The sequence below is a fragment of the Fukomys damarensis genome, unplaced genomic scaffold (genome assembly GCF_012274545.1).
Source record: "Fukomys damarensis isolate Sample0158 unplaced genomic scaffold, DMR_v1.0_HiC HiC_scaffold_21, whole genome shotgun sequence".
NCBI lineage: Eukaryota > Metazoa > Chordata > Mammalia > Rodentia > Bathyergidae > Fukomys > Fukomys damarensis.
In genome coordinates, this window is record NW_022900933.1 from 35248444 (window position 1) to 35257749 (window position 9306).

Consider the following 9306-nt stretch of genomic DNA (forward strand, 5'->3'; position numbering starts at 1 on the left):
TGGCCGCAGCCTGCGCTCCGGCGCGCGGGGTCTTCGAGCTCCCTCCTCCGCTCCCCGCGCACTGGCCGGGTGGCCCCCTTTATTGCTGCAGTGGTTTCAAGGGCAGCTCGTCGTTTTCGGCTGCCAACACCCTTAAGTGGGTTAGTTAAGAGAGACGGCACCACAGTCTTTGCGAGAGGAGACAAACAAACGTCTTTTCTCTCCCTTTCTTGGAACAGTACCAGTTTTGCTGTTGAGAAGATGGTGGTTAAATTTGGGGAACCGCTGAAGAGCTTCATTAGTTATGTTTATATATTTTATCACCGAATTGCCCCCCGGTTGAGTCGAATTCAGTAAAGTGAAAAAACGATGTAGGACAGTATTTATTTTTAAGAGTCCACAATGAAGACACCTGACTTTATGACATGCTTAACATAACACTTTGGGGAATAATTTAACGTACAATGATAAAGTAGTTTTAGAAGGAAGCAAGGGTGCTTTATCTGGTCATTTTATGCAGGTTACGTTTATGTGGTTCAAAATAGCACAGTAATTGGAATTAAATTTCTGGGTAGATAAAGTCATGTGCATCTGCTCGCCTGTGGAAGGGAATGTAACGCAAGTACTCCAGCCACTTAATAACCTTCTTTGTCGATGCCATCACAGATGCTGTTCCCCGAATTGTCAACACTGCTGATCAGGTTCTGTGTTAACACAGTAACACAAGTTGAATTTACCAGCAGTAAACTTGTTTTAGATGTTACTGTCATCTGAGTACAGTACTCAGTACAAATACAGTACAGTACAGTACAAATAACGGTTTAAAATGTAATGGCTTCTTGTTAGACTCAGTGCTGTAGAAATGATGAGGGGATATTTGTTGAACAAATGAGGTAACGGAGTAACGTGTTAAGCATAGAGCCTGGCATGTAGTAAGCTAGTAAGAGCCCAGGAGATGGTTATATGGAAAGCTTATGCTAGTTTTTATTCCAGCATGCAAGTATGTATTTAAAAAATAACAGCAGTGCATTTAAAATGTTGACAGACCCTAAAATTAAATTTCTCAAAGGAACTAGGCCAGCTTTTAAAAAAAAGTTTGAGCACTAATGTGAAATAATAACAAAGTGAATGTCCCAGATGCCTAGAACAGAAAAAAAATATTTAATTTTTATAATCATATATTTTTTTCATAGAGGCATCCCTAATAAGATATAGTATGAAAGGGCTTTCATTTGGAAAATAAAACTTTAAAACTGTTTGATTTGAAAAATAAAACTAATTTGGAAATGAAGCAGAGCTTCGAGATTTACCTAACATCAACTGAAAGAGTATGACTCCTGAATTTATGCAAATGTGTCAGTGTTCTTAACCCCACATATTAGGCAGGGAACCCAATGCGGAATTAAATGCTGCCGCTTTGTATGAGTGAGCGAGGCTTTCGTGAAAACTGGTCTTGATGGGTTCTGAGAGTGGATCGGTAGTGAATAGCTCTGGGGAATATTTTTCAGACTGGTAGGATATTTTACATGCCAAGGTTATTTTTCAGAGTGAGGAGAAATGGTCTCATTTATTCACCAGGGATTATACGCCTGTTTGGTAGGAATGGTGCTGGGTGCCAAGTCTATTCTTGCTGTCTTATTGCTTTGGTGAAGCAAATTTTCTTTATTTGACATTACTATGGAGTATTCTTCTATCATTTACCTAGCGCCTCACATAAGAGAAGTCTATCAATGTGTAAGGCACATTTGCAAAACTGCACTGTTGATGAAATGTAGAAACTACAGAGCCTTTAATAGGGATGCAACATTTAGAAGGAGTAGAGAATCCTGACACAGCATTTAGCTCTGTGGTGTAACTGAGATGTATTTATACTCCAGGATGTTTGGCCCTTTCACCAAGGTTTTGTGAGTATGTTCCCACTTAAAGATGCAAAGAGGGCCCTGTCTTTTGATTCTTTTACCCCTGGGCTCTCAAATAATATCTAAGCACCCCACATTGTGAGGTTGCTGTTTTGAAGTCATTTCATGCATTTTGCCAGTTATTCTTTTTTTTTTCTCATTGAGTTTATTGGTACTTTTTAAGTATACAGTACAGTTACACTCATCATTGGAATCATGAACCTTTACACCACAGATCTTGGTTCTCATTTTTTCCCCATACCCCTGCCCTCCCTTCACACCCTCCACCCTTCCCTCTTTACAAAAACCTTGTTTCCATTTTTTCCTTTTCTCATATTTTTTCTTTTCCTTTATTTCCTTTCCCCTACCCTTCCCACTTCCCCTACACCTTTAGCCCTTCTTATTTCACATTATCAGTTACACAGTTTGGAGTTTATTTACACTTTTAGTTTTTTGCACCAGAGAAACTATTCGGTATTGACATGTGTGTGTTATTTCACTTAAGAGTATGGCCTCAATATGCATCCATTTTCCTATGAATGACTCTAGTTTCTCATTCTTTGCCAGTTATTCTTGCTTCAGTTCTCCCAATGTTGTCTTAAATCTTTGCTCTCACACTCCTGTGTTGTCTTGTTCTGTGTGGCATATAGGCATCACTTTAAAAAAGGAAAAGCTCTTGAGAGTCTAGAGAGGTATGAGCTGTGCTCCCCACATAGTAGGTGTTAGGTTTTTAATATTCATTAAATACTAATGGCAAGAAACTTTTGCTAATATTCTTCAGGAAATTTATTAAGAATTTTATTAGCTATAGCATCTTTGTTGGCTAGGAAAAATTCACGTTCTGAATCATTTATTTAGTATTTAGGTAATGGTTGTGCACCACTCCTAGGCATGCTTGGAGAAATGAGAACGACTTGTTAGGCAGTGTGTGAGCATTGTGGAGTGTACACTACTGACTGCTACCACATCACTAGGTGTTACATATCTTAGAATCTTATGGCAACACTTGTCTATGCAATCTTCTGTGTGGTCCATTGTTAACCGTTATGTGGCAGGCAATTGTTAACTGATGCATCGTTAGGTAGACTGTGACTGTCTTTGGATTTTGATGGGTGTTTGCAGTAACTCATGTCTCTGCTTGGATCTCTGGCCCAAAGGATGGCTGCCAGGACTCTAGAATTTGAAAACTAAGATAGACACTTTTACACACTGGCAGGTATGTAGCATGAATATTAAACATATTTGTGTACCAACATGTTTTTCAGTTGCCTTATACAGTAAGAAGATACCTTAGATGAAAATCATATAGGTAAATCACAGAGTAATTATAATTAGCTTGACATTTGAGAATTTTCTGTCATACTTTTAAAGTAAATGTATTTATATTGAAAGGAAATAATGTCTTTTTTTTTTTTTTTTTTTCTTGAAACAGGGTCTCACTGCAGTTTAGGCTGACCTTGAACTGACTAGGTAGCCCAGGCTGGTCTTGAACTTGATGATCCTCCTGCCTTAGACCTCCAAGTGCTGGGATTACAGGTGTGCCCCATGATGCCTGGTTTAGAAATATGTATCTTATATAGCTCAGAGTCAGCGATGAAATGGTTGCACAAGAGACTGACATTAAGAACTGTAAAGTCACTAGGAATGAGGGCAGCCCATTCTTTTGGGGGCCTTCTGATTTTTTTTTCTGGGCATTAATTTTCTCTTTGTGGACTGGCTGACTAGTTGCTGTGAGCATTTGAACAGATAGATAACCTCTGCTCTAGACTTAGTTCCTTGTTTTAAGAGCCCAAAAGAGACTGTATTATGTAATTGTCAGTTTTAACACAAAAACCCATGAAATTACAAACCTTATACCCAGATGACTGTAGCTTTAACTCAGGTTTTTTTTTCTCAAATTGTTTTACCAAGTATCAGGTAAACAATTATCTTTTGATGATACTGTATATCGAGGTATTGTGATCACATTTCATAAAACTAATAGAAAATGCTGTTAAACCTTTATTTTTTATGGACTATCTGGAAGAAGGCAAACTTTTACAATTTTTTTTTGTAATTAGCTCTATGTCAACAGTTACTAATATACAGATTATATATAATTACAGATTTTTATTAGAAGTAGTCTGTTTAGTTTATAGTATTTAAGGGACTTAATCTTGTATTTTCAGTCTTATAGAAAATATTTTAAAAGTTAAGATGAGTTTATAGTCAACTGTTTTTGATGGAAATTTAAAATGTACAGGGGTAGCTACTCTGGAAATTAGTTTGGCAGTTTTGCAAAAAGTTAAACATGGTGACCTAGCATTTGTTCTCCTGGCAATTTATCACAGAGAAATAACAACTGCCACATGTATGAGGGTGCTTTATTTATAATAGCACAAACCAAAAACAGCACATACATCCTTCAGTGATTGACAAAAAGGAATAATCTTTTGGTAGGTGCAACCATGTGGTTGGGGTTTATGGGCTTTGTGTTAAGTTTAAAAAAAAAATCGTATCTCAAAAGGTTGTGTCATTCTGTAACCAAACATAGTGGCTTTGCCTCTTGGTGACTGCAAAGCCATTTAAGCCTAACCAGCAGATAAAGGAGTGGAGAGAGGTTTACTATTTGCAGCAAGTAAGGAGAACACAAATTAATTTGTAAAAGCAGTGGTCTCCAGGAATGAAGAAAGCAAGAGACATGTATTAGGAGAACATAATACATGTTCATCCAGGGAAGACTCATCAGGAGGAGAGGTGGGCATCCTCTGGAGCATGCTCAGTTGGACATGGTAATCACAGGTGGGGAGCAGGGAAGTGATGGAGACAAAGGCCCCTGGGCAGAGTAGTATTATAAGCAAAGTTTAGGTCTTCTAAAAAGAATGAGTCAGAGTGACTTCATGATTTTGCCTGGTTCCTTCTCATTTTTTCCCTAGAGCCATAGCTGAAAGAAAAACAGCTTTTAAGGTACACTTAAAGGATTCCACCTTGTTCCTGTAAGTGTAGGAGCTTGTCCATAAGAGTGCACGCCTTGCCCAGTCACTGACAGTTCCGCTCATGCAGTATTGCCAGAAAGGGAACATTATAGAAACACAGATTGGACCTGTGATTGCTCCACAAGGTTGAATTTTAGTGGGCTCCTGGAACAGTTCCTTGTCCTGATTTTGGTTACGTGAATATGTGATAGAATAAAATGTCATGGGATCATACAGACACAAAAAGTCTAAACACTGAAATTTGAGTAAGTTTAATTACTAATACTGTGCTGTCAGTGTCATTTTTCAACTTTTAATAATGGTTATATTCTTGTCCATTATCTGGCTTTCCCATATTCTATTTAATCATTTATCTACTGTGGGTTATTTCTAATGTTGGGTTATTAAAAACAAAGCTACATGTACAGGTTTTAGTGTCCGTGTATGTTTTCATTTTTCTAGTATAAATGCCCAGGAATGCAACTGTTGGGTTGTATGGAAAGTGTATGTTTAATTTAAGAAACTGCCAAACTTTTCCAGCATTGCTACACCATTTTACAGTCGATCATCACTATATGAGAGATCCAGTTTCCCTCGCCAATGCCACCACTTGGTATCACTTGTATTTTTTGTGTGTAGGGCTGGCTGTGACTTTCACTTGGCCTTCCCTAATGGCTACTCTCTCTAATGGCTGATCTTTTTATATGCTTATCCTCTTCAAGTCTTTTTTTGTAGTTGGATTGTTTTCTTATTGCTGAGTTTAGAGCTTTCTTTATATGTTCTGGATAGTCCTTTGCCAAATATATAACTTGTAAATATATTCTCAGTCTTTAGCTTGTCTTTTCATTCACTGTACAGTATTTTTCTCAGCATAAAAGTTTTTAACTTTGTTTTTTTTTTTGGTACTGGGGATTGAACTCAGGACCTTGCACTTGCAAAAAACAGGCTTGGTGCTACTGAGCTAAATCCCTGGCCCCAAAGTTTTTAACTTTGATGAAGACTGCTTATCATTGTACAGATTGTGTTTTTGATGTCATGCAAATTTCATCTCTCTGTCTAATGTTAGGGCAGGATGATGTTTGCTTGTTTTTGTCTATTTTATGATAACTATGCTTTGTATTTATGTCTAAGATCCATTCTGGGTTAATTTTTGAACAGGATATAAGATTTAGATCTTGATTCTTTTTCTTTGCTTTTTATTTTTTGTTTTTCAAAACTTTTGTTGAAAAGACTACCCTTTCTCCATCACATTTTTTTTCTTAAACCTTTGTCAAAAAATCAGTTGGTTGTACACTGTAAACTGAGTACCAAAATGAAGACAGGAGGAAATGAGTGAGCATTAAGTAAATTTGAATACAGTTTTATGAAGAAGGTATGACATGGCTAGGTTGAAAAGTGGTAAAACATTTTAGAAAAGGATGTGAGAGTGAAGGGGAAAAGAGAATTTAAGGAAGGATAATTAGTTCATAAGTATAGAAACAGCTTGATAGATTGCAGAGTTTTTAACCAGTTTCATTGGCTACTAGGAAAGCATTGTATGGTCTTGAGCAACAAAATGGTGTGGTAGACCCAATAATTTAGAGAGTTGTTTTAGGGCTATGCATGGCAGTAATAGTTTTCTAGGAAGGATGGGAAAGAACTATGACCTTTGACATAGCACTTAGTGTTACAGAGGTCTACCAGAAAGCTAAAAAAGTGGTGTCACTTAGAAAATCTATAGTATTTCCTAGAAAAATGTGTTAGTTTTCTGTCCCTGTGACAGAGTACCTGAGATGATCACCTTAGAAGTAGAAAGATTTATTTGGCTCGTGGGTTCAGAGGTTTCAGTTTGTGGTGGTTTGGCCCTGATACTGTTGGTCTTATGGCGCCCTGGCAGGAGTGTTTGTTGGAGAAGGCTGCTCAGCTCCTGGCATCAAAGAAGCAGAGACGTTAAGGTGTTGGGGCCCCAATATCCCCTTTAAGGGTACACCACCAGTGGCCTGACTTCCTCCACTGTGTCCTGCCTCCAAAAGTTCCATCTCCTCCCAGTAGTGCCACAGGCTGGTGATGAAGACGATACAGACACGGGCTTTGGAGCGGTTATCCGAAGTGCAGCAGAGGTGATGGTGTGTTTTAGACTTGCCGAGAATTCTGCTGGGCTCAGACTCCTTCCTGTTAATGCTACCTTTAGTAGGTTGTACATGTGGTAAAGGGAGTACTTTCACTGTTGATATGCATGACTTCTTTGGGGGGGACTCAAACCCAGGGACTGGAGCTTACCAGGCAGATGCTGCACTACTGAGCTACATTTCCGGCCCTGAATGACATTTTTTTATGAAGCCCAAGGAAGGGTTCATGAGTAACACCTGAAATAAAAACCGAGTTGATAAATTATCCAATCCAGGTGTACTTATCATGGGCGGAGGAGACTTGGGTTACTTAGCCAATGTGTCAGGACGCTGGTGTAGGAAGAATACCTGTTCAGAGAATAGTAACGACAGCTGTCCTTCAAACTGCCCAGGACTGAGGAGAACAAATGTCTGACATCACACCACAGGCAACCCAACTTGTTAAAAACAAGCAGACTTGAACACTTTCCAGCAGAGGCTATCTAAATGACGAACAAGAGTATGAAACAAAGCGCTCAACAGTCATCAGAAAATGCCAATGAAAACCACAGTGAAATATTTATTCTATGCAACCAATAAAATGGCTTTTAAGAAGTGTTTCGCTGACAGTATGAAGTGAAAGCAAGCTGAAGAGCAACTGGAACTCATATGCTGGCAGGAAGATAAATCGGTACGACCACTTTGAAAAACTGTTCAGCAGCCTCTGTTAATATCTATTAAGATTAAAAACAGGCATATGCCATGATCAGTCATTCTACTCCCAACTGTTATTAATGTATGCGTACCACAAGATACAAACAAGGATTATAGCATCATTAGTTATAATTACCCCAAAGCATAAACAACTTCAACATCCACTGACAACAGGATGGGTAATTTTTGGTATATAATATGTTGTAGTTTAAAAAAACAGCCACAAATTCTTTATCACATCATCCATAGACAAGAGAGGTTTAGTGTTAGGGAAGAATTTCCAGGTGATAAAGATATTTAGATAACATTATGCCAGTGTTGTAAATGGTCTTGTAAGGGTGAAATAGTAACCCAGATGCATTTTAGCTTATAGTCTGGGGGATAATGGCAGGTTATGGTCCTATGGACCTGCCCGCAAGTCCCATTCTTTTAACTTGTCACTTAAAGTGCTTGGTTTCTGTTTTTTTCATTATTTTTTAATCGCTTACTTTGTTCTTGATTTCTTTTCTGATACAAAATATATTTTCTATCCCTGTTCATCTTTGGGAATCTCTTATTTTCTGCTTTCTTTTGTGCATTTAAAAGATTACCTTAGCCAAAGATTAGACTCCAGTCTCTGTGTGTGGTACCAGGAGTTGAAGCCAGTGTTTTCACACTGAGCTACCTCCCCATCCCTTTTTATTATTTTGAGACAAGGTCTCCATAAGTTGTGCTGCAGCCGCCCAAGTGCTGTGATTACAGGTGGACGCTGCCGCACCCGCTGACTGCTATCATACACGTGATGAGCCACTAAGTGGAATTTTGTGTAATGTCAGACAAACTACTAGAAACCAATTCCTTTTTACTGTTTCATTTAGAATATGGAAAAAATAGCATCCTCTTTAAAAAAAAAAAAAATCAATGGTGACAGGTTGAGCAAAGGGTTTTACTGCCTGAGAGGTCACAGTGACGTGTATTAATGGACAGCTGAAGGTGTGGAGTGCTTTACTGTGGTGGTTCACTTGTGGTCCAGCTTCCTTAGTTGTTTCTTCTCTAATAGAGGAGATCTTTTTTGTACTTAAATGTTGAGATTGATCAAGGATATTTCACTTGTAATTGTAGCCCTTCAGTATCATCACAGAGAATTTTTTTTTTCATACACAAGAGCAAGCTCTTACAGCGCTTTGTAAGCTGCCCATTTAGAACTATCATTGCTTGGCACCTATGCCCTAGTGACAGTTTGACCAACATGTGAGCAGGCACACTGCCATCCTGACAGATGGGTGTGAGTGCAGGCAGCCAAGAAACCATGTATCTGCACTTAGTGTATTTGTTAAGGGCAGGATTCCCAGTCGGGGATGTTCAAACGTCTGTCCATCCTGAGCTTTCACGCCTGTGGATAAAGGGATGTCATCATTAATCTCGGCTATGACTGAGATTCCATGGGTACAGAAGAGCTTCTTGGCTCTTAGAGAAGTAGGCAATTGGGACAATCAGGATAGTTGTTCTCTCCTTCGTCACTGGACTACTTCACATAATCCTCCCTTCCTCCTAGCCAGCTGGGTTTGCAGTGAGCATAAGCCTGTTTAGACATTGTCCTATACTTTGTTTTCTAGAGTATGAAACCTTTGAGAGTCATTTAGTGTTTATGCTTTCTGCAGTGACATATCTATATATAGATGTGTGTGTGTGTGT

At 38.7% G+C, this 9306-nt stretch overlaps 1 protein-coding gene across 4 annotated transcripts in view; it reads left to right on the forward strand.

Annotated features, from left to right (window-relative positions):
- Vrk1 (VRK serine/threonine kinase 1) overlaps positions 1-9306 on the forward strand; it is a 97841-nt gene that overhangs the window by 1052 nt on the left and 87483 nt on the right. The window lies entirely within an intron of this gene.